Source organism: Lathyrus oleraceus, chromosome 2 (genome assembly GCF_024323335.1).
Source record: "Lathyrus oleraceus cultivar Zhongwan6 chromosome 2, CAAS_Psat_ZW6_1.0, whole genome shotgun sequence".
NCBI lineage: Eukaryota > Viridiplantae > Streptophyta > Magnoliopsida > Fabales > Fabaceae > Lathyrus > Lathyrus oleraceus.
Genome location: NC_066580.1, coordinates 114,686,270 through 114,710,484, shown reverse-complemented (window position 1 = coordinate 114,710,484; position 24,215 = coordinate 114,686,270). Strand labels below are relative to the sequence as shown.

Sequence of the window (24,215 nt, the reverse complement as noted above, 5' to 3'; positions counted from 1 at the left end):
AAAAAAAAAAGTAAAAGCTCGCTAAGTCGAACACCCCAAAGGGCGACTTAGGCAAAAAGGAGCGTCTCGGTGGATTGAAAACCCGAAAGGGCGATCCAGGCAAAAGTTAGAGACATTGAAAAAAGAATTTGCATCCCGCTGGATTGATCACCTCACACTGGGGCAATCTAGGCAAAAATTAGGGATTTGGCAAGTAACTGCATCCTGACAAGACTGTGCTGTACATCTGTCATCCGTCAGGGATTCTCGATTCGTCGTCGACTGAAGCTTTGAATACATCGAAAATTCAGAATGGTAGAGGAAAGGTCATTATGTTCAATGTAGCCCTCTCCAATATATATCACCAATTTCAAACTTGTACAGATCTATGGAGTCTCGCCCTTTGCAGACTACCATTCCATTACATCTATTTGAGCTTTTACCCAATTATTTGCACTCCTTTTTGTTTCAACTCAACAAATGTTTTGCATGTTTTTAATCGATAAAGTATCATTGTTTTCAAAGTAAACAAATTTTTCAAAAAAATTGTTCTTAAACAAAGTGAACGTTCACAATGATGGAAGGATACTTAGGAGACCCACAGTGCTCTCCCGGGGGTGGTATGATTACCAACAGGTAAGACAATTGTTCGTATCTCGAGCATGACTGTATCTTCGTCCTGCAGAACCTCGTATGGTCTCTCCTAAGTGAATTTGCACGACGCAGTGTTGGTTGAAGTTGTTTATCTTCATGTTCCCGGCAGTACAACATTCTTCCTCCAAGTCCCTGTTAGCCCTATTGTGGGGCATCTCCAGTATAGGTTTGTTTGAGCCCTATCGTGGGGCATCCCTAGCAAGTTTGCTGTTTCGGACATTATTGTGGGGCAGCTCCCCTAGCAGAGTGTTTACCGAAGACTTCAACTTTCGCCTCTCCAGCAGAGCAGTCTTCATCTCTCCCTAGCATGGGTGCTTTTCTTGGAAGATTCAGTATTTTGCAAATTGACATCCCAGTACTCCATCATGTCCCTCAGATAGATTCCCCAACAGAGTTATTGGCATGAAAAGCTTTCTCAATGCCTATCTATCTTCATCAGAGATCTAATTGCTTCTTGGTATCTCTAGCACAAGTTGTTGTGGCGCATCCGCTTGTATGTTGAACGCTTCTCTCCGGTTGTGACCGACGATCCCTCCGGAAGCCTCGGGTGGCCTTTCTCCCCTGCAGAATAAGTGTTCCCTGATATCCCAGTCCCCAGTGGATTTCCTTGGCTCTCTGTTGGCTTTGGTTTTCTCTCCAGACGTTTGATTCCCGGACCTGCGTGTTGAGCATGTCTGTTTGTCAGCATTCATCATACATTCATCATGCATAATGCATACATGCATAATCATAGCATTCGGATACTCATGATACAGCTGTTGCCGTGTATCTGTTGATGGTTGTCTCCTGCTATTTGGTGATACAGATCTCTCCAGTAGATCCTCCTAGCAGAGTCGGGTGTGTCTGATCTCTCCATGTAGAGCCAACCCCTTAAGCAGAAAGTGTCTATCTTTTCCTGCCATTTCCCCACTGAGATACATCCTCGTGGATGACGGTTGCTTCCGTTCCCTCCCTAATGGGATGGGTTTTCCCTATTGAGTTCTTTCCTCATTAGGATGAGTCTTGATTCAGTCTGCCTTTTTGGATCGATCCTAAATTGGCTTCTTGTTGACTATCTCTTGTGCTTCCCTGGGGCATAAATGAATAGTCGCTCACTAACCGGCACTCATTCGTCTTATCCTCAGCGGAATTTGTTGGCTTCTACCTACGAACTGGTAATTGTAAGTCCTATCTTTGTGGTTTTCTACCCACTAGCTGGTAGTTGTAAAATCCCACATTCTCCCCTTGGTGGAGTTAACCCTGTGTGCTCATCCCGATGATGACTGGTTACTTTTCCGTTGGCCTCTACCTACAAACCGGTAGTTGTAAGTCCTATCTTTGTGGTTTTCTACCCACTAGCTGGTAGTTGTAAAATCCCACTTTCATCCCCTTGGTGGAGTTCACCCTGTGTGTTCATCCTATGCATGACTGGTTACTTTTCCGTGGTTTTCTGCCTACTAACCGGTAGATGTAATCCCCTCTTTGCAGTCATCAGTATCCGGTTTGTGATGTTGATATTCTTTCCCCTCTGGATACTTGCCTTGATCAAGCAGTATTGTCCCCATTAGGTCTTCCCCTTCTTTTTGGATACTTGCTCCGAGTAAGCAACTTTATCCCCTTTTAATTGGTCATCTTTTGCATACCTAGTCTGGTACCCAGATGCCTTTCTTTTCGGTCGCTTATTCATTTAACAACCTACAACCCGGTTATGGATAATCTTCCATGCGAGTGTATTATCTGCGTTTTGACGGCTATAGATAATATGTCTTATGTCTTTCCGGTATTCAGACCGAAGAAGTTTCCGACGATCAGGTCGATGTACTTATGTTTTTTCCGGTATTCGGACCGAAGGAGTTTCCGACGATCAGGTCGATGTACTCATGGCACTCAGACCAATTTTCCGGTATTCAGACCGAAGAAGTTTCCGACGATCAGGTCGATGTACTTATGTTTTTTCCGGTATTCAGACCGAAGGAGTTTCCGACGATCAGGTCGATGTACTCATGGCACTCAGGCCAATTTTCCGGTATTCAGACCGAAGAAGTTTCCGACGATCAGGTCGATGTACTTATGTTTTTTCCGGTATTCGGACCGAAGGGGTTTCCGACGATCAGGTCGATGTACTCATGGCACTCAGGCCAATTTTCCGGTATTCAGACCGAAGAAGTTTCCGACGATCAGGTCGATGTACTTATGTTTTTTCCGGTATTCAGACCGAAGGAGTTTCCAACGATCAGGTCGATGTACTCATGGCACTCAGGCCAATTTTCCAGTATTCAGACCGAAGAAGTTTCCGACGATCAGGTCGATGTACTTATGTTTTTTCCGGTATTCAGACCGAAGAAGTTTCCGACAATCAGGTCGATGTACTCATGGCACTCAGGCCAATTTTCCGGTATTCAGACCGAGGTGGCGTTCAGGCCAATTTCCGATTTTTCGAATCGAAGAAGTTTTCCTCCTCCCCGTTGGTGTCGATAAACGTCGAGTTTTTCCTAGTCGTCCTATGACGTCTAGTTGTACCTTTCCGCAAGTTGGTTCACCTCTCCGTTGGTCTTGGTAAACGTTGAGTTTTTCCCATCTCGTCCGCTGACGTATGGTTGTATATCTCTTTCCATTCATCCGATGATGATTGGTTACCTCTCCGTTGGTCTTGGTAAACGTTGAGTTTTTCCCGTTTCGTCCGTTGACGTATGGTTGTGCCCCTTCCAGTCATTCACTAATGTCTGGTTACCTCTCCGTTGGTCTTGGTAAACGTTGAGTTTTTCCCATTTCGTCCATTGACGTATGGTTGTATCCCTTCCAGTTATTCAAATAACGTCTGGTTACCTCTCCGTTGGTCCCGATAAACGTCGAGTTTTTCCTAGTTGTCCGTTGGCATCTAGTTGTGATTTTTGTTCCCATTCCCCATCGTTGTGATGTCTAGATATGGCCGTACCCTTTGAAAACAAAAACCAAAATATATACCCAGTAATAAAAATCAAATCCCAGTAGGCGTTTCCATTGGTGGATCCCTGCATTGTGCAAATTCTACGGTTCTTGGTATTCAATCCCTGTTTACCCTGAAAGTCTGACAGCCGTTGCTCTCATCCATTCGGGTTCCCAGCTGATTGAATAGGGGCAGCTGTAGCACCTCAAATTTGCACCCATCATTGTACATACATTTTCATATTAGGTCATAGCATATCATGGTCCATTGCATAGCATTGCATTGCCTCATTTGCCTCAAGTGCAAGCCAGTCAAGAGAATTAGGTCAAACTGATCAGGAGATCAGTCAGTCAAGCAAGCAAGTACAAATTCCATTGAGCCAAGGCCCTAGGGTTGGTCCAACATGTTCACATGACTTGGGGATCCATTTGAAGTGTTTTGGTCAAGGATTGGATGTTCAGAAGTCATCAGTCAATGCACAGTCAGTCAGAAACCCTAAAAGTCAACTGTTGGTCAACTGTCCATTTAATCAGTGATTTGATGATGGAAATTGGTTTGAGAGGTCTCATTCATGTCCATATGGTCCTCATATATCATGTCAAACACCATCATGGAAGAATTTGAAGCCAGATCAGAAATTTCCAAAAATGGAAACGGGACCTGTAATTGAAACCTGCCCAAAATGGAAAGTCTTGATCCTCCAACTTACATCATGATACAAGCTTCAAATGAATTTTTGCCCAACATGAAAGTTGAAGATCTTGTTCTCCCATTTCCAAAAAGTCCAAGAACACTCAATTCCCATGTATGGTTGGCAAGTTATGATCGAATCGTTTTCAGAAATTCTTGAACTTCAAAAGGCCATATCTCTCAAACCATTTGGCCAATTTTGGTGGGGTTTTTTCCTACAAACCACATTTGATCCCCTCTTTTCAAAAATGTAACTTTCATGTACCAAAACCTCACCAATCAAAATGCCATTTTTGAACTTGCATGAATTAAATTCAAGTGAGTGAAATTTTGACTTTTCATAATAAACCTTTTCCAACCATTTGGCTAATTGAAATAGGTCTGAAATGTCATTTGAAACATGTTACAAAGCCCAAATTTATGCAGTACTTGCAGCCATGCTAGCTTGCTTGAAAATTGGAAGAAAGTACAATTTCTCAACCACCACATCCCACAAATCCATGGACCATGCCTTGTACATCAAAACAGAAGATTTTAACCTCATTTTCTGTCATGGAAAACCAGCTGCAGCCAACATAACCAACAGAAAAAACCTTGGCTCACTCATTCTCTCAAAATCACATTTTGGCCATTTTCTCAAAAGCTGTCCAAAACTTCCAAAGAGTTTGACATTGCCTTGCCTAAAACAGCAGATCTAAACATGATTTTCTGCTGAATGAAACCTTGAGCAGCTGCCAAAAAACCACAGAAATCACTCATTCTAAAAAAAACTCATTTTTTGTGCATTTCTAAAAGTCTGTCAAAAACCTCCAAAGAACCAAACCTTGCCTTGCTTAAAACGACATCTATACCACATTGTGAAGACATTGCAACCATATTTCTTCAACTGGAAGCTCACTTTCTAGCACTGTTTTTCCAAAGCTCCTTTAATGGCAGAGTTGATTTAGAGCCAAACCAGTTCGTTTCAAGCCAAGGCATCTTCACTATTCCTCATTGAGAGCACAAGGGAGCATCTGTTTCACATCAAAACCACCAAACCGCATCTGTACCGCGACTGTTCATCAAATTTGGTCAGGATTCGACCTCCTTATTTTGTTAAATTAGTGCATAATTTAGATAGGTCTCTCTATGCTGAGCTTCATGATGTTTTTATTTTTGAAAATGGTTGATTATTTTGAAGTTATGTTGTTTGGAAGTTTTGATGATAGAACTTGTTTTTGCTTGATTCATGGTGTGTGTGATGTTTTACTGAAAATTGTTGATGGATTCTTGCTAGCCATGCCATGCTGAACATTTGTGTGTATGTAATTTGGATTTCTGGAAATTTTATGAAAAACACGGTTTTGAGAAGATGATGCTCTTGCTGCTGTACGGAAACCCTAAGGCCATTTTTCCCAGATTTTCTGTTATTTCACGTGCTGCATGAAGGCAAACCCTGGGCCATTGCTTCAACCAATAAAAACATTTCCCTGGCCGCGCCTAAACGACCGCGTTTAGATAAGTGGCGCAAATAATTACAAGTTTGCCACCGTGCCCTAATTAAACCATTAAATCCATGTTGTTTTCTTATTTCATTCCATTTTTGATCACCAACTTACCAAAATCATAACTTGTTCATTTTTAATCCAAATTTCATGGGAATTGTTGCATTGTGTTCATATGGATCTCTACTTTTTTTATCATGATTTTTCCAGAATTTTGTGATCAATGGATTTTAAATGGTATTAGGGTTTGTGACATGTATGCATATTTTGTACACTTTGCCAAAACATTTGTGAAATGGTGATACTTTATCCAATGGCTCCCAAATTTTTTGTGCTTAAACTAGACACACTCATGGTGATTTTGGTGTAGAGTTTGTGAATTTATCATTTGTGGTTTGTGAGTTATGATTTTTTGAATTAGGGTGTGACAATTTGTGTCACACCATTGATGTCCAACTTCATGATTTTCATTACCATGCTTCTTGACCTCCAATTGATCTGATTTTTTGCATGAACCTACTCTTGTATGTCTAGTTTACATGTGAATTTTCTTGGAATTATTTGTGGCATTTTCCTAATTGTTTGAGATTTTCTCCCCTGCTTGGTCATATGTTGACTTCTTGTGACACTTGTTCCCATTTCATTTGTGAAATTCTCATACTTTATTAGATAGACTTGAAATTTTACATGAGATAACTAGACATCCTCATCTTTGACATGGTTTTAATCCCATTCATTTATCATATGCTATCCCTGACTTATGATTTTTCTAAGTTGATGCATGTTTGGTTGACTTCTTTGAGCATGTTCAAAATTGCTTTGACTTTCTGATTTTCATTGACTGCCTTCCACTTGTCCAAATGAGATGAAATTTGACATGCTTACCATGCTGTGGGTTGTGATTGATCATGATTTATTTGGTGATTTTTGGAAATGTTTAAGATGACTTTTGATGCAAGTCTTGCTGTTGACTTCTATGAGCTTCTGTTTGCTATACCTTGACCTAATTTGATCATGAAATGATGATGATGATTGATATGAATGTGAACCCAATTGGTTTTGTTTCTTGAATGTTTGAACATGATCTTGGACACTTGTCATTTTCCGTTTTGACTTTCTCATTCCCTTTTGACCCTAGGCTTGCCCTAGTGGTCCTGTTACTCACCTTTGAGCTCATGTTTTCAGGTTGACCAATAAATGCTTCAATGAGACCAATACAAATTGATTGAGTGTGCTTGTTTATCATGACTAACATGCTTGTTTTGTAGGTTGCTTAGCTCACATGCCTTGAGCCTTGTGCCTTGCACATTCACTTGCTTGTGTTGACTGGTTGATATCTGTTTCATTTTGATTTAACTTTGACTTGTATACTAACCGTGCTTGACTGATTTCAGGTACTTTAGTTGCTTTTAGTTCCTTGTGAACTTTTGCTTTGCTTTGCTTGTATAAGCAATTTGCATTGAGGTATATCTCTTTTTCTTCATGTAGTCTGGAAGACCTGGCCTGTTACTTGGCCAGGCAACTGTCTGAAGTCCTCCTTAAGAGGCAATGTTTGTGACTGTTTACATTTGTCCTTGCATAGAGTCAAAGACCTCCTAAGTGAAGAGGCAATTGGTAGAACCCAAGGGATATGCAACCTATCCCCTGCTATTCAGTGTGTCTTCTGTTTTGCTCACACCACTGTGTTGATGCATTACAGATAAAAACCCAAGATCTTGTACAATTGTACAGTTGAGTCAGTTTTAAATGTGTAGAAGGGTTCCCACTTTCTGAACCCACACATTCTTGTCTTGAGCTCTCCCAGGCCAGGGATAAGAGCTGTGAAGTCTTATCTTCACTCACCTTTCATCTGCTTCACCTTAGTCTCTCAATGGCAAGGTTAAGAGCAACATTTACCCAGTTCCAGAGGTTTGTTTGTTGAGGTTGATATGACCCCTCGACTAAAACCTAACCCTTGTTTGAGCCACTTGCTTGTGTATAGTGTGTGCTATCTGTGCTTGTATGTTTGTTTGACTTGCTTCCTGTGCGAGTTAGGGTTAGTTTAGACTTGCTTCCTGTGCAAGTTAGGTTTTGCTTGGCTTGCTTCCTGTGCAAGTTAAGCGTGTGTGTGGCTTGCTTCCTGTGCAAGTCATGTCTAGGATAGGCTGGCTCCCTGTGCCAGTTAGCTAGAAACCTTAACTTAGGGATGAATTTGCATGATAACATCTAGGCTCGAGTCGTAGTCTCCCTAGTTGTGTCTCCCTCTGTTATCTGGTTAGGCTAGTCCTGTATCCCTCTGTAGGGGAACTACATCGCCCTGATCTTCATACCAGATGAAGTATGTAGGCAGGAGATTGAGCTGATCTCTCCGGGCGCCCTTTTTCTTTTTTGTGTGTGTTTGACAGTTATAGGCTGAGTCCCCGACTCCCTATTAACTTGTTGTGCTGTTGTGTGCTTGGAAGCTGATGTAAGTCCATCGAGTGGCATTTGGGTTCCAGTGTGGGTTTGTTGGTTCGGATGCTGATGTAAGTCCAGTGATTGGCGTTCAGGCTCCACGTTTGCCCTTTTGAGTGTGTTTTGGTTCGGATGCTGATGTAAGTCCATTGATTGGCATTCGGGCTCCACGTTTGCCTGTGTCTTGTTTGTTTGTGTGTGTGTCGGCCGAGCTACGAATGCTCTGATTCTTCTCTCGTCCGAGAAGATACGTATGCATAGGATGCGATATCCTAGCGAGCATGTGTCGTCTCCCCAGTCCGAACTACTTCGACTCTGATGTCTATGCCTGATAGACTAAGTAGGCCCAGGATGCGACATCCTGCCGAGTCAGTTTCAGTCAGTTTCTTGTGTCTCTTTCAGCCAGTGTGTGTGTGTGAGCAGTGTTATAGCAACCATTTATCCTTCCTTTTGTGCGTGGATCCTGTAGAGTACTACGGATGCGTAGGGGTGCTAATACCTTCCCTTCGCATAACCGACTCCCGAACCCATACTCTTTGGTCGCGAGACCATGTCTTTTCCCAGGTTTACTCTGAGCGTTTCCTTTCCCTCTTTTGGGATAAATAACGCACGGTGGCGGCTCTGTTGTTCTTCTTTTCCCGCCGGTTTTTCGCGTGATGCGACAGGTAGCAGTGATGTGTTGCTAGATACCGCTCACTGTTTATTATGTTAAATACATGATTTAATATAATTACCAATGTCGCGAAAACCTATAGGGTCACACACAAAGGACGGATTGATGAGAGATAGAGTAATTAAGGAATACCGTAATGTACGGTGCCCTTAAGTGAATTATAGAACATCGTAAGGTACGGTGTACTTAAGTAGAATACGAAATATGGTAAGGTACCACGAGCTTAAGTGATTTTGGCATATTATAAGATATGGGCCATATACACTTAAGTGGGCTTTTTAGCTTGCAACCCACACAAGTGGTTCTATAAATAGAACCCTTGGGTAGAAGCATTGTCACTCTTGTAATTTCGTTTCTCTCTCTCTCTCTCTCACTCAAAGCCTTCATTCATAGCAGCTAGCACTGAGATTGAAGGAATCTGTTCGTGTGGACTGAGTAGAGGCGTTGTCATTGTTCAACGTTCGTGATCGCCACAAGAGGTAACGATTCTATCACTGATCATGCCCATTCGTAAGGATCATTAAAGGAGAAATTTTAAATTCCGCTGCGTTTTGGATCGCAATTCTCCTTCAATTTCTTCATCACATGAATCTTCATCAGATTCATATCTTCCAGTTAAAGCATTTACATGTTTAGCAGCTTCATCCTCAGGTTCACTTTCATAGTTATCATCATCAGACCAAGACACAAACAACCCCTTTTTTGTTTCTTGAGATATGTAGGACATTCTGCTATAATGTGTTCAAATCCTTCACACCCATGATGTTGAATGCCTTTACCTTGATTGGATCTCTCTTCAGTTCTTGTTCTTTTCTGAAAGTCATTGTTATTCCTGATGTCAGATGGAATGTTCTTGACATTTGGTCTTGACTTCCTGTCAATTATCTTTAGCACCTTGTTGAATTGTCTTCCAAGTAGTACAATAGAATAAGTCATTCCTTCATCAGTATCCAAGTCACATTGTTCTTGTTCATTTTAGGAATGCCACCATCCTTGCCTTCCAATAGTCATAATTGGATCCATCTAAGATGATGGGTTTGTTAATAAATCCTCCTTCCTTGTCCATGGTACCAGAAAGTATCTTCCCTAAATCTTACCTATAAATAGAGCAGGATGCCTACTCTGATACCAATTGAAATTATGGTATGCATATCCTGGATGTCATACACAATGTAACGACACTAGGGTCAGCACATTATCACACCACAAAGAATATTAGGATTTAAATAAATGCACGAAAAAAAATAATACAAGTAGTTGTTAACCTAGTTTAGTGCAACATCACCTACATCTGGGGGCTACCGAGCCAGAAAGGAAATCCACTATCACATAATTACTTCGAAGTTCTAAACAACCCCGGGTTTTACAAACTTCTCACCAAATATCTACCCGTGGATGTTTCTATCTAAGACACTCCTAGATATAAGACCCCTCTCACTTCCCTTTGACCATACAACAGAGATAACAACTTATATAAAAAAACACAATCCACTTTTGCTTAAAAGCTTCTGAGGGATTGACAATTACAACTCAATAAACTAGGTATAATTCAAGTATTGAGGAGATACTCGTATGGCTCACAATATTCAAAGACACTAAACCCTAACACAAACAATATTCAGCGTTGCTTCGATGCCTTTTTAGGTTTAGAAACTATCTATATATAGTATTTGAATGACATGGACTTCGGGCTTCATTCACAGCGGATCTAAGGCCTCTGCACAATCTTCTGCAAATTTGATTTCAATCAGATCAAATGTTTCCTAAAATGTTTTGACATCTTTACTTCGTAAAAAAGTCAAGGTAAAAACAGTATTTTGCTTTTTAGAAAGCGCTCCAAAGGTAACAAATCTTACAAGATACTAAAACAGGTCACACTCCAATGTTAAACCAACATGTCAGGACATCTTATTCAACATCTGACTAGAATACTTGTTTGTCCAAAGTTCTTGAAACACAAGGATGATTTCTCATGTCCTAGAACTCCACAACAAAATGGGGTTATAGAAAGGAAGAACATGACTTTGCAAGAAATGGCTCACACCACGATCCAAGAAACTGATATGGCTAAGCATTTTTAGGCAGAAGTAGTTAACACAACGTGTTATATTTTGAATAGGATTTCTATTATCCCTATTCTGGGTAAGACTCCTTATGAATTATGGAAGAATAGATAACCCAATATTTCTTATTTCCATCCTTTTGGTTTTGATTGCTTTATGTTGAACACTAAAGAGAATCATGGAAAGTTTTATTCTAAGGCACAAAAATGCTTTATGTTAGGATATTCTGAATGCTCAAAACGCTATAGAGTCTTTAACACAGAGACACAAATTATCGAGGAATCAATTCATGTTAGATTCAATGATAAGCTTGACCCTGAAAAGTCAAAGCTAGTTGGAAATTTTGCAGATATGAAGATCAATTTTTCAAAATCCAAGGATAAAGACTTAGAAGGCAAAGCTAAGGATGCTGAAGTAAAAGACTCATAAACGACTCAACCAGAAGCTGTTGTTGGTCCTACTCATCAGAAGAAGAGTAAATCAAGAACTTCTCATTCTGAAGAATTGATTATGGGAGATAGAGATGCACCAGTCAGAACTCGACCTTCATTCAAACCTTCTAAAGAAACCCTTCTGGGTTTGGTATCTTTGATATAGCTACCTCTATTGATGAATCTCTTATAGAGAATGAATGGATTATGGCTATGCAAGAGGAATTGAATCAATTTACCAGAAACGACGTTTGGGATCTTGTTTAAAAACCAAAGGGTTTCCATATCCTTGAAACCAGATGGGTGTTTAGAAACAAGCTCAATGAGAAAGGTGAAGTCATTTGAAAAAAGGCTCGACTGGTAGCACAAAGTTATAGTCAACAAGAAGGTATAAACTAGACAAAAACCTTTGCACCAGTTGTTAGGTTAGAGTCTATTCATCTTTTAGTTTCGTTTGCAGTAAATCATAATATTATTCTGTATCAGATGGATATTAAGAGTGCATTTCTGAATATACATTTCTAAAGAAGTGTATGTGCACCAATCCCATGGTTTTGAAAGTTCTCAAAACCCAGATTTTGTTTTTAAACAAAAAATATCGTTATATGGTTCATTGTGCAAAGAGCTTGCAATTGTTAACTACCTTACTAATGCTTCATTGTGCAAAGAGTTTGCTATGTTAATGCAGGCAAAATTTGAAATGAGTCTGATGGGAGAACTTAGGTTTTTTTTTGGGATTCAAATCGATCAATGTTCAGAAGGGACGTACATCCACCAAAGCAAGTATACAAGAGAACTTCGGAAGAAGTTTAACTTGTCAGAATGCAAGCAAGCAAAAACCCCAATGTATCCTACATGCATTCTGGAAAAGGAAGAGGTAAGTAGTAAGGTAAATTAGAAGCTATTCAGAGGTATGACAATCTCTCTCCTTTATCTAACTGCTTCTATACTTGATATTTCATTCAATGTTTGTTTGTGTGCCCGCTTCCAATCAGACCCTAGGGAGACTCACTTAACTGATGTTAAGAGAATCTTTAACTTGAGCAGTACCTTTGTGTCACATTAAATCTCTGGAGCTATCTTACATTTCAATCATAAAATTTGAATTCGATGATTTACACTCCATTTTATTTCTCCAATCATTTTATATTACGAACCCAAAAATATTTAATGAGTTATAAGTAAAATAAATTATTAATAACATATGTATGATTAGTGAAATCTTATATTTGAGTTATAAAATATATATATAATAATTTTTTATTTATTTTAATTTAAAAAAAAAATTATTCACGGTATAAATTCGATAATATTGTATGATATAAAAATTAAGTCATATATTAGTATAAAATAACAAAATTCTATATTATTATTCCATGGTAGAAGTACCATTTTCTTATACATAAAATATTACCTAGACTATTATGTAGAATTAATTATGACAAATAACCATATAATTTTATCATGGACGTCTTAATTACTATTTTCTTCAAATTAGAAGATAGTGAATATTTCAATAATTGGATGTTTATTTGCTTCCTATCTTCTCCATGTATTATGCATTTTATAATTGAAATCATACATTGTTAAATATAAAGGTCTTAACTTTTGATCCTTCAATTTACTAATGTTGTCATTGAAGCATGTTGCGTCTGATTTTAGTGACTGCGGAGGTACTGCGTGTGCAATATTATAATGTTATTTGTGATTTACATTTCATTACGAGTTTTATGTATATTATAAATACGTTCATTCTATCGTTATGACAACCGAAGCTGGAATAGCTCAGTTGGTTAGAGCGTGTGGCTGTTAACCACAAGGTCGGAGGTTCAACCCCTCCTTCTAGCGATTTTTATTTTCCTTTTTCAATTGCAAAATTCCGGAATAAAATGAAAAATACGTGGACGGCAGGATTCGAACATGCGCGGGCAAAGCCCACATGATTTCTAGTCATGCCCGATAACCACTCCGGCACGTCCACTTTTTATTTACTTTCCCCACCAAAACATACTTGACAACAACTACTTTCGCCCTACTTTATGAAATGTAACATACCATAAACATTTTCAGTCAAACTTTCGCACTACTTTATAAACATTTTCAGTCCCACGAGAACAACATATATTTTTAATTAACTCAAATAGCTAAGTCTTTTAACACTTAAAGAGCATTGGTTGAAACGTTAGTTTTCGCAACATAAAAATTATTACAACTACGTAGCTGCACTATTTCTTTTTTTATAAGTTTTCACTAATTCAAGTTCACTATCAACTAAATTATTGACATAGGAAAGACATTATATTTGTTTTTATAAATTTTTTCAAGTTAATTATATAATATTCAAATGAGATAAATTTTGGTGGCATTTACTATGCATAAACAAACTTTTTACCGTTGAATAGATTAATCATTTATTTTACTTTCACCCCCAATAAATAAAATTATTTTATATTAATCATTCTAAAAACAATTATATTTCTTTTAACATCTAATATTTTTTTTCTTTTCTAACATCTAAAGATACTTTCAAACAAAAATCACTTCTTTACAAAAAAAAAATATTCTCAAACCCTTTCTTCTTCAACACTATTAATTTTCTCAAACTCTTTTTTCTTTAATACCATTTTTTCTCCTTTTCTCAATTTTTTTACTAAATCTAACTGAACATCATGTACCATGTCCTTCCAAAATCAATTACATATTCCAAGTAGTGAGAAGCTTCAATGTCATTATTTATCGACATTGCTCATCGTTAATCGTAATTGTGTAATGTTCATCGACCACAAATGGTTGAAGTAGAAGAAGTTGCCTAGAAAATATCATCAAACTAGGACTCACAAATACTTATGAATCATTCTTAGACTAGTATTTACTTATGAACCTGTTTTGGACCGCCCGTAGGGTCCAGAAAACAAATGTCCAATAGTGAAACAATGAAGCATTAAATGCAGATTATGTAGACTCTTACTTTCTACGGAGAAACCAATCATTCACGTGAATGCCATGCCACCCACCCAAATCAATGTGTAGGTTGACAGTATTCCATATTGTTCCACATGCGTTCAGTTGCCAACTATTTCTCATATTTAAAAGAGAAAGTGCGTCATTCACATGTATTAAATTTTCTCTCATTCGAACACCACTTTTCACTCTCATTCTAACTTGAGCGTTTGAGTGCTAACCTTGAAGACCATCATTTTTCTCCTTTGCATCAGAAGCTCAAAACCATTGTAGCAAGCTCTGCATTTTCACTTTCTGATCCATTTTAATTCCACTACATAACATTTGCTATAATTGTGGGAATTAACTTTTGATTTCTACGATTTTCTATGGTCAAATATCTCTTGATTCAATTGAATTCCCTCTGTTAGAAATCCATATCTCACTCAATCGAAGTACATATCTATATTTCTTGATCACTTTTGTTAGATTTCAAGCTCTTATACTCAATATTTTCCATCAGATTCGTCGATAATGGCGGCTTCTAAAGTTACTCGCTCCGAAGTCCAAAGGAAAGTCGTCGTCGCCGCTGAGGCTGCCAGAAATCCTCTACCTCCCCTCAAGGGACAAACGATGAAGTCCTGGTGACTTCTCCATTTGTTCCCATGTTCTCGAAGGAGGGAAATATATGAAAGAGACGTTGTTGGATATATGACTCCACACCTAAGAGGGGGGTGAATTTTGGGTTTTAAAAAATGATAGTTTGAAAAAAAATTGTTATCATTTTTAGAGTTTAAAACCATTTTGATAAAAATGTTTTAGAAAAATTAGCGGAAACTAAATTTTTGGAAAGTAAAGACTTAAGGGATAAGAGAAATAACACCAGAGAATTATAGATGTTCAATCAAGAAGACCTAATCATGTCCCCAAGATTTGATCTTGAGAGTATCTAGTAATTCTTAAGAACTTTTAGTAGGTTAAACTCTCTAACCCTCTTATATAAGGAAAAATGAAGTTTTATGCTTTGTTCCAACCAATAATAGAACATTGGGCTGAAGCGGTTAGTCTTCCTTCCAAACTCGAACTTAAAGAGGTAAGTCCCCAAGTTAAACCAAGATTTTATACGAACTTGTCTCGAACCAAACTAGAGTTTTGAACAGGATATTCTCCAAACCTAACCGAGGTTTTGAATTGACTAACCAAAAACTAAGTTGAGATTTTAAACCGGGCTGAACTCGAACTGAATCAATTTTTTGAACAAACTGACCACGAACCAGGTTGATATTTTAAGTTGTGTTGATCTCAAACCAAATTAAGCTTTTACACGGGATGAGCTTACGAACCGAACTGGCGACTTAGAAACTAAATCCCCAAACAAAGCTTTTAACGAGTTTAGCTTCGAACCCAAACAAACATTCCCTTAAGGATAAATTATTCAACCAATTGAAAAAATATTCCTTGGTGAATCTAAAATAACACCCACTTATATAATACAAAACTTCACTTAAACACAATTGTTATTATATTTAGATTGACTTATTTTTATAGGCAAAATGAAAAGTAAGATGTCAAAAAGTTGTTAAGTACATCTTGGCTCATTTGGTTTTGTGTTTGATTCCATAGGTTACTACAAGATTTGGTTCTAAAGTTGCTTTGAAAGAAAGATTTGATTCACAAATTGTGTAAGCTACTTTTTGAACAATATGTCTTGAACATGTTGTATGACATCTTGGTGCGTGTACTGCACGAATTGGGTTGTGATTCTCTTTTTATTTTATTCAAGATTTGTTTTGGTTTTAATTCTTCCTGAAGTGTGTCAAGAGTGTGTATAGAAGAATAATTATAAATCAAATTAGTTTTTAATATTTTTTATTAAATCATAAAATATAATGGTTTAAGAAGATTTAATTGGATATGATTTAAAATTTTAATTATTAAATCATAAATCAAATTTTAATTTTTTTTATATTATATCCTATTTTAAATGAAGAAGGTTTAATTTATTTGGATTTGGATTGAAGAAAAGAATTAATTAGATATGCTTTGAAGGAAGATTTGGTTCAGTTTTATTTACTCCATGATTGTGCTAAAATTGGATATGCAATTATATTGATTGAAGGAGAAATGAAATAAAAAATCCATGAAGAAATTTAAATAGTTTTGTTTACAAGATTTGCATTTGCCCTTAATGAGAAGATCTTTAATCACTATTAAAAATGGTTTATAAAGAGTTTCAACTTTAGAAGAGATTGTATTTTGAATTCTTTACTTAAGAGCTAGGAATTTGTTTTTATAACAAGAAAAGACATTACTGGTTTTGTGTGAATGAAGATTCTGAATCAGTTGTGTGATGTTTCTTAGAAAGTAAGATGTTGAGCATAATGTCCCAAACATCCTCTCTCAATATCTCTCAGATTGTTTGTTTGAAGCGCAAAGTAAAAGAAGTATATCTCTTCCTTTCAAGATTTGTTTTCTTTTATGTTCTATTAGAGATATAAATGTGTTAGCATGTGTATCGACTTGGAAAATAATTGTTTTTAGAAATATTATTTTTGGTGTTCTAATTTGTTCAAGGTTTGTATCAATCAAGGATCTCTACCTTCATAATAAAGATCTGATTGATCATGTGTATTTTTGGAAGAAGATATGATCTGAATCAAATGCGATAAGATTGAAGTTATTATAATCAAGAGATTCAGATTTATTCAAGGTCGTCGGTCAATCGAGATTGGAAATCATCAATATTTAAGATATATAGCATGTGCTTTTTAGCAAGTTCATCAGTGTTTACAACCTAAACCCTTATGGGATTTTGGAGTTGGACTTTTGTGTTTATTTAAGGAGTTCATCTCCTTTATAATGACTTAGAACTTGAGAGAAAATATCTACTATAGAGGAGAGTTTTATTTGAGTATTGTATTTATTTTGTATTACTCTATTCTTGAAGCTTATTCCTATATTAAGGAATAAAGTATTTGAGTTGTAAATTTTTTTCATTATTCTTATACTTTTGTAATTGTCCAAATACTTGGGAGAGCGTTTGAGTTAAAGTGAGACGTATTTCAGATTCAAGGGGTGCCTTGGTCGAATCTTCACTGTTAGTATTAGGAAAGCAGTATTAGACAAAGTGAGTTGAAAAAGATGAATTGTACTTATGACTATTAAAAATTGAGTTCTTTCTATAGGAAAAAATGCATTGAACCAAGAGGGTTCAACTAAGACCAAATTTGCACTTCTGAATATTGAGAGTGAATTTCCTTTGAATAGATTAACGTCCTCAAGACGTAGGTGATTTTGCACCGAATTGGTTTACCAATTCTTATGTTATTTATATTTTACTTTTATTTTGTCTACTACGTAATTATATTGTCATACACATTATGCTATACATTGTGTCTAACATCTTTTCATCCAATGAACAAAATTGTAACTGGCATCAGAGAAGACACCCTATTATGTTTGGGTGTGTTCCACAATTCTTCTTCTATTCAAGATGGAGAATGCCAAAGAAGAAGGATCAGTTAATCGACCAATGATTCTTAATGATGCTAAGAACCCTCCAAAGATTATAGCAAAAAATTGTAAAGACCAAGCAAAAGATAATAGTGAATGAGAAACGATAAACAATATGGTTGTCTTCACGACGAGTGTAAGATCCAAGCCAACTGTGCATAATGATGGGGATCTAGTGATGAAGATGTCTCAGATGAAGATGTTGCAAAAACCTTCAAGCAGTCGTATCTTAAGTGGAGGTAGAAATGCATATACAATGAGAAACAAGTCATATTGCCCACACACTACTACAAAAAACACATATAACCTTAGACAGAAAGTTAATTTAATATCAGTTAAAGAGGCGAGGTAACAAAGGGCGTCATAAAAAGCTTCGACTTTATCCATAAGTTTAAGAATAATCGGGGGGTTAGTTGAAATGGTCATGGGTTCAATCCCCAACAATAACTTTTTTATATTTTCCAAACTAGCACCATATACCTCTCAGTTTAATAACAAAACCAATAGGATATATATATATATATATATATATATATATATATATATATATATATATATATATATATATATATATATATATATATATATACTAATTACATTGTTTAATAGAATATTAATAAATTCATTTGTTTACAAACTACATTGTTTACACAAATATTACATTGTTTACGCAGAATATTAAAGTAAAAATATTGAATCTGATTCAACGTCATCGTTGTCGGTGAAGAATAAATGTTGGATATCTTGGAGAAGAGAAAATGTTGGGGATCATCGTTCGATTGATATTGAAAAAGATCAAATGGCTGATATAAAACAAAAAAATAGTTACATAAATAAAATAAATATTCACTTATATGATTATTTAAGAACACAAACCTTGAACCCAAATAAATTTCTACTCTTGCAATCCATCCTTGAGAACTTTTCCCAAACAAAATAAACGCCTTTTTAAGATTCAAAGTTTTCATCTCAAATATTTCATTATCAATTTTTAATATTTAAAATGCTTTTATAATGAGGGTTTTAGGTCTCACGAGCGTTGATACTCATTAAATGAATGTCAAATATTTGTTTAAGGACAACGAAGAAACTGAATAAACACACTTATATTTTACCTCAGTTATTACTCAAAACCAAGGTAAATGTGTTTCTTTTTAGATAAAAAAATACAATAAAATATGTTCCACCCCAAGTGCCGCATACCTCTCGGTTTCTGTTAAAAACTGAGGGGAATTTTTTTTATATTTACATTGTTTTCACATAATATTAAAATAAATAGTTTAAACAAATCAAGATTTTGACAATGGATTCTTGGAGAATGACATATCTTTTCAAATTTATGATAATTTATCTGTTCCAACTAAGAGAATTTTTTTATGTAATTGTAATCCATCCTAGAGAGATTTCATTATCTTGAGCAAATGTTTTCATGGCAAATGTTTTCAAGTGAAAGAGAACATGAAAGAGAAATGAATGATTGTGTTTAGGAATAAATTTCTCAATTTTGTAAACCAAGGAAAGCAATAAATTTCTCAATATTTTCTTTGATTGACAATATAGGAAGGTTTATATAAAAATATAACAAAAATATCAACATCATTATGTGAGATAGATTACAAGGGCAGGAAAAAATATTTTGTTCAAGATTGAAGAACATTAAATATTTTTTGTCTTGCAATTCATTCCAAAGAAAGGCATCACTTTTAAAGAAATAAAAACATAAACGGTTGTTGCTAGGATTCAAAGCATGTCGTGAATTATTTTCCCCTTGCTTATATTTAGAAATCAATGGAATATGTGGCATTTGTTTATAAAATAAAATAAAATATTGCACGCATTGGCATTTTACCTCAGTTTTTGGTTGAGTGAGGTGAATTTTTTATCATAAAATATATTATTTGTAGTAGTGACATCTCTAAGAGTTTCGTCTCAGAAAGATTGGTATTTTGACTGTGGTTGCTCCAGACATATAACTTGAGAAAATAACTTTGAAAGAGTTAAACTCTACTGAAATAGCTATGTTACTTTTGGTGATCGTGCTAAAGAAAAAATCATTGGAAAAGTGAGACTAAACTATCCAGAACTTCCTAGCCTATATGATGTTCTTCTTTCTAAAGGTCTCACTGTAAATCTCATTAGTATCCCCCAACTATGTGATCAAGAACTGTGTGTAAATTTCAATTGTTCTGAATGTGTTGTCACTAACAAACATCTAGAACAAATAATGAAGGGTGTCAAATCATCATAGAATTGCTACATGTGGTAACTTTATGAGAATAACCAAACTCAAACTTGTCATGTCTCTAAAACTGTTTAGAAAAAGAATAAACATATCACTAAAAGAAGGAAATTCTTAAAGAGGAAGATTATTGTTGCTGATATTGTAGAGCAGAATGTTGAAGATCATGTTACATGCATCACGCTTGACAATGTAGATATAGAAACTAAATTATGGAACATAAATCTTGGGATTATGAGGAACCTTGTTGTAGAGAAAGTTTTCATATGTATGTCTGATCTCAAAATAGAATAAGGTAAAATCATGTAGACTGTCAAGTTGGAAAGCAAGTCAAGATGTCATATAAGATATTTCAACATCTTACTCATGTTCCTGAATTACTTCACATGGATCTTATGGGACTCATACAAGATGAGAATATTAAAGAAAATATATATGTATTTGTCTATGAATATGACTACAATAGTTTTGAGTTTATTCATGAGAAATTTAATACCTTCACTATTTTTGAAACCCTTTTCCATTACCTACAATGTGAAAAGGAAGAAGAAGTTACCAACATCACTCGTATTCAAAGAGATCATAGCAGAGAATTTTAGAGCTCTAACTTCTACTTATTCTGTACTGCTAAAGGGATTACTCATGAGTTTTCTATTCCCATCTCTCCCAAAAAATTTGGGGTAGTTGAAAGGAAGAACCATACCTTACAAGTAATGGCGAAAGTCATGTTCTATGCCATAGAACTTCAAATTGGGGTTCTTTCTCACATTTATGGAATTTTATTTATTCAAAAACATGATATTATGTCTAGTGAAGATAAAACGGGTGTTCCTCTTTGCCTATTGAATTTCTGTTATAAATTTTTTACCGAGAAACATGTCTCATACATTGTTATCCCCAATATTATACATTTTGATGAGTTTGATCTGGTTGCTAGTCAAAATTTTCTTGATGTCCCACTATTTTATGGGCCTGTAAGAAGCCATTTTCTCAAGGTTATAAGGTAGGAAACTAAAGCACTACATGAAATAATCTCTACATCCACTACCAATAAGGTGCGATTAAAAGCCTTAATCAAATACTGAGTACAAAGGTTGTTGGTACATCACCTTCTCAAGTTATTAATCGAGATGTTGGGAAATATGTTGATACATTGGTGAAGACGTGGCAAGTAGTGATGAAATCATATTTATGGGGTGTCCCATAATAGTAGGGTGTATACAGTGTTTAACAAACACACAAAATATACGATGGGACTCATAAAATTCTTTGTTAATGATCTTCAAACTAAAGTGACTCCCCATGAAGACGTGGATTCTTATCTTATTGGTCATAATTTTGATCAAATTTTGTTGACAAAGTATGGAACAACTTACAGTCAGTTGAAGTGGAAGGCAATCAGGATGTTAGAAATGATGTTAACAACATGGTAAGTGTCCTTATGAAAGACTTATGATAATTCATATTTATGTTGACAAAATTATGTTTTGAAGGTTGTCAAGTAGGATGTTAGATCATTTTGTCCAACAAATGCAAGTTTAATTCGAGGTGGGCATGGTAGGTGAACTTACCTGCTTACCTGATTTTCAAGTGAAGCAAAGGAAGGATGACAACTTTGATTCCCAAAGTATATATGCTGAAAACATTGTGAATAAATTTGGGTTGAATAATCATGGAATTCCAAAGAAGACATCAAAGAAAAGGCATGAAAAATATGTTGTAGTTATGAAAGGCATATCAATTAGAGGAAAGGCCGATGGTAAGTCTGGAAGTGTTTATTCTCTAGTCAAGCCTAAGGATGCTCAAGGTAAAATATCTATTTGATGTGCTAGATAACCTGTATGACATGTTGGTGAATGAGTTTTCAACTCCTAAGAAGGATGAGAAAGTTGTCCATGTTAATTCTGAAGTGAATGATATTGTGAATGAGTAACAAAATTGATGATAATGTTGGTGATTCATTTTCTGTTCTTGATAATATTGAAGTTCATGCTAAGTATAATCCTATTAATAAGGATGAGTTAGTAAGTGAAGATGTTAATGTCAGCAAGGTTATCAATGATAACTTTGCTGATGAGATTTTTACTGTTAGGAAATTCCCCCAAAAAGGAAAGAAGATTGCTCCTAGCATTGTAGAGCATGATATCGAGGAACTTGTCACACACATTGCATGACATTAATGATAATGTGAAGATTATTATCATGATGTAATTGGTGTTATAAATGTTAAAATGTCTATTGAAGGAAAGAAGATTTCCAAGAATACTCCATATGTTCCTTTTCATTATGAAGAAAGTACATTCAAATGGAATTTTGTTTAAAATATGAGAATGATTCTTGATAAACAATATGTTGAAGCACTAAAGTATAGTGAAACTATGAAGCCTCTTAGTGATACTCAGTCATTGAAGACAATGTTAAATTTTGGATCTTGTTATCCTAAGTTGGTGAAGGAACTTGTGGAGAATGTGGCTAATGCGCCTAGGGTGGTGAATTTCAGTTATAAATTAGTTGTTGGGAAACATGTCCCTGCTATTAGTCTTGCCAATGCTCTTGTTATTGATTAATATAGTTTTGTTAAAATGCTAAGTCTGCAATCATAAGAAATCTACTATTGATTCATTAATTTTATGTACCAGGTAAGAACTCATGTTGCCTTGGAATGTGGAGAATGTTGTCCTTATCAATTTGTTAAACATGATAAGTCTCATGGCATCTGACCACCTATGGTGTTCCCTCTTTAATATGTGGTATTTTAAGTGTTCTAAAGAAAGTCATTGTTACTTGTGATGATGAGATTGGTGATTCCCCAAGTGTGTTGACTTTGAGTTACAAGTCGATTGTTGGGAAACATGTTTCTTACATTTTTATGCACATCATTGCTCCTGTTGATGAAACTGGTATGATTTTTGATGAAGAAATGTTGTATGGGCTTGTGACAAGTGGTATTCTCAAAGGATTTAATTCATGATAGGCATGGTCTTGTATTATATTTAAAAAATAAAGAAAAAAGAAAAAAAGAGGGGTGTGATCTCCCAAATCAGTTGGAGATTCTTCATCTTAACTTGTTGCTTGGCTACTGTAATTATGATGTTTAGCTGTGATATGTGGTGTATGTGTTCTTGTTCTCAGGTTCTTGTGCCCATTCTAGGTTGGATATTTCTACTACCCCTTGCATATTTTGAGGCAATTAGGGGGGAGATGTCAATATGATGATATACATAATGAATGTTGTTTTTATCTAGTGTTCATAAGAAGTTATATATTATTGTTATGCAAGCTTGTGCTTATGGTTGTAATTTAGTTAACATGGTTTTTGGGTTCGCTACAATCAGATAATCTAATCTAGAAAAATATGGGTAAGAATGTGCGAAACATCTTTTATGTTGCTAGGATTTGCTGATGGTCTGTTGGTTCCAACAAAGTTTTTTTATATTCTTCCTTGATTTGCTTGTTTCTCTATTTGATGGTGGTCCTCTGTACTTTGTTTATTTTGAGGAAAATAAGGGGATAAAAAGGCCCATTTCTCATTGAGGATATTTTTCGTGTACTATCTATGGTGGGTTATTTGAAGAAGTGTTTAATCTGTGTTTTTCCTTAAAAAAAATAGCCAAAAGGGAGATTATTATTACATTTGGATTAACTTATTTTTATAGGTTCATTAAAAGGAATATGTGGAGAAAGTTTTGGAACACATCTTGGTGGATTTGTTTTTGTGTTTGATTCAAGAGATTATTACAAGATTTGGTTCGAGTTTGTTCAGTCTAAGATTCTCCTGAAGTTACTTTGAAAGAAATATTTGATTGACAATTTGTGTAAACAACTTGATGAGCAAAATGTATTGAACAGGTTGCATGACATCTTGGAACATATATTGATTGGGTTCTGATTCTCTTCATTTTTTATTCAAGAAGCCTATCAAGATTGTGTTTAGAAGAGTAATTATAAATGAAATCAGTTTTGAAAAATATTTTATTAAATCATAATCAATAATGGTTGGAGAATATTTATTTGGATATGATTTAATTAAAACGATTTGGATTTGATTTAAATGAAGAAGATTTGATTTATTTGGACTTTCATTTTGAAGAAAATATTTAGTTGGGTATGTTTTGAAGGAAGATTTAGTTCATTTTTATTTAGTCCAAGATTGTGGGGAAATTGGATATGCAAAAATATTGATTGAAGTTGTACTTAATGAGAAGATCTCC

The 24,215-nt window shown here is 35.6% G+C and overlaps 2 non-coding genes across 2 annotated transcripts; one reads left to right on the top strand and one right to left on the bottom strand.

Moving 5' to 3' along the window:
- The first annotated feature begins 13,086 nt into the window (after window positions 1–13,086).
- TRNAN-GUU (transfer RNA asparagine (anticodon GUU)) lies at window positions 13,087–13,160 on the top strand. Its single transcript has one exon. It is a non-coding gene; the product is annotated as a tRNA-Asn (tRNA).
- A 51-nt stretch (window positions 13,161–13,211) lies between these two features.
- On the bottom strand, window positions 13,212–13,293 carry TRNAS-AGA (transfer RNA serine (anticodon AGA)). Its single transcript has one exon. It is a non-coding gene; the product is annotated as a tRNA-Ser (tRNA).
- Window positions 13,294–24,215: the final 10,922 nt, after the last annotated feature.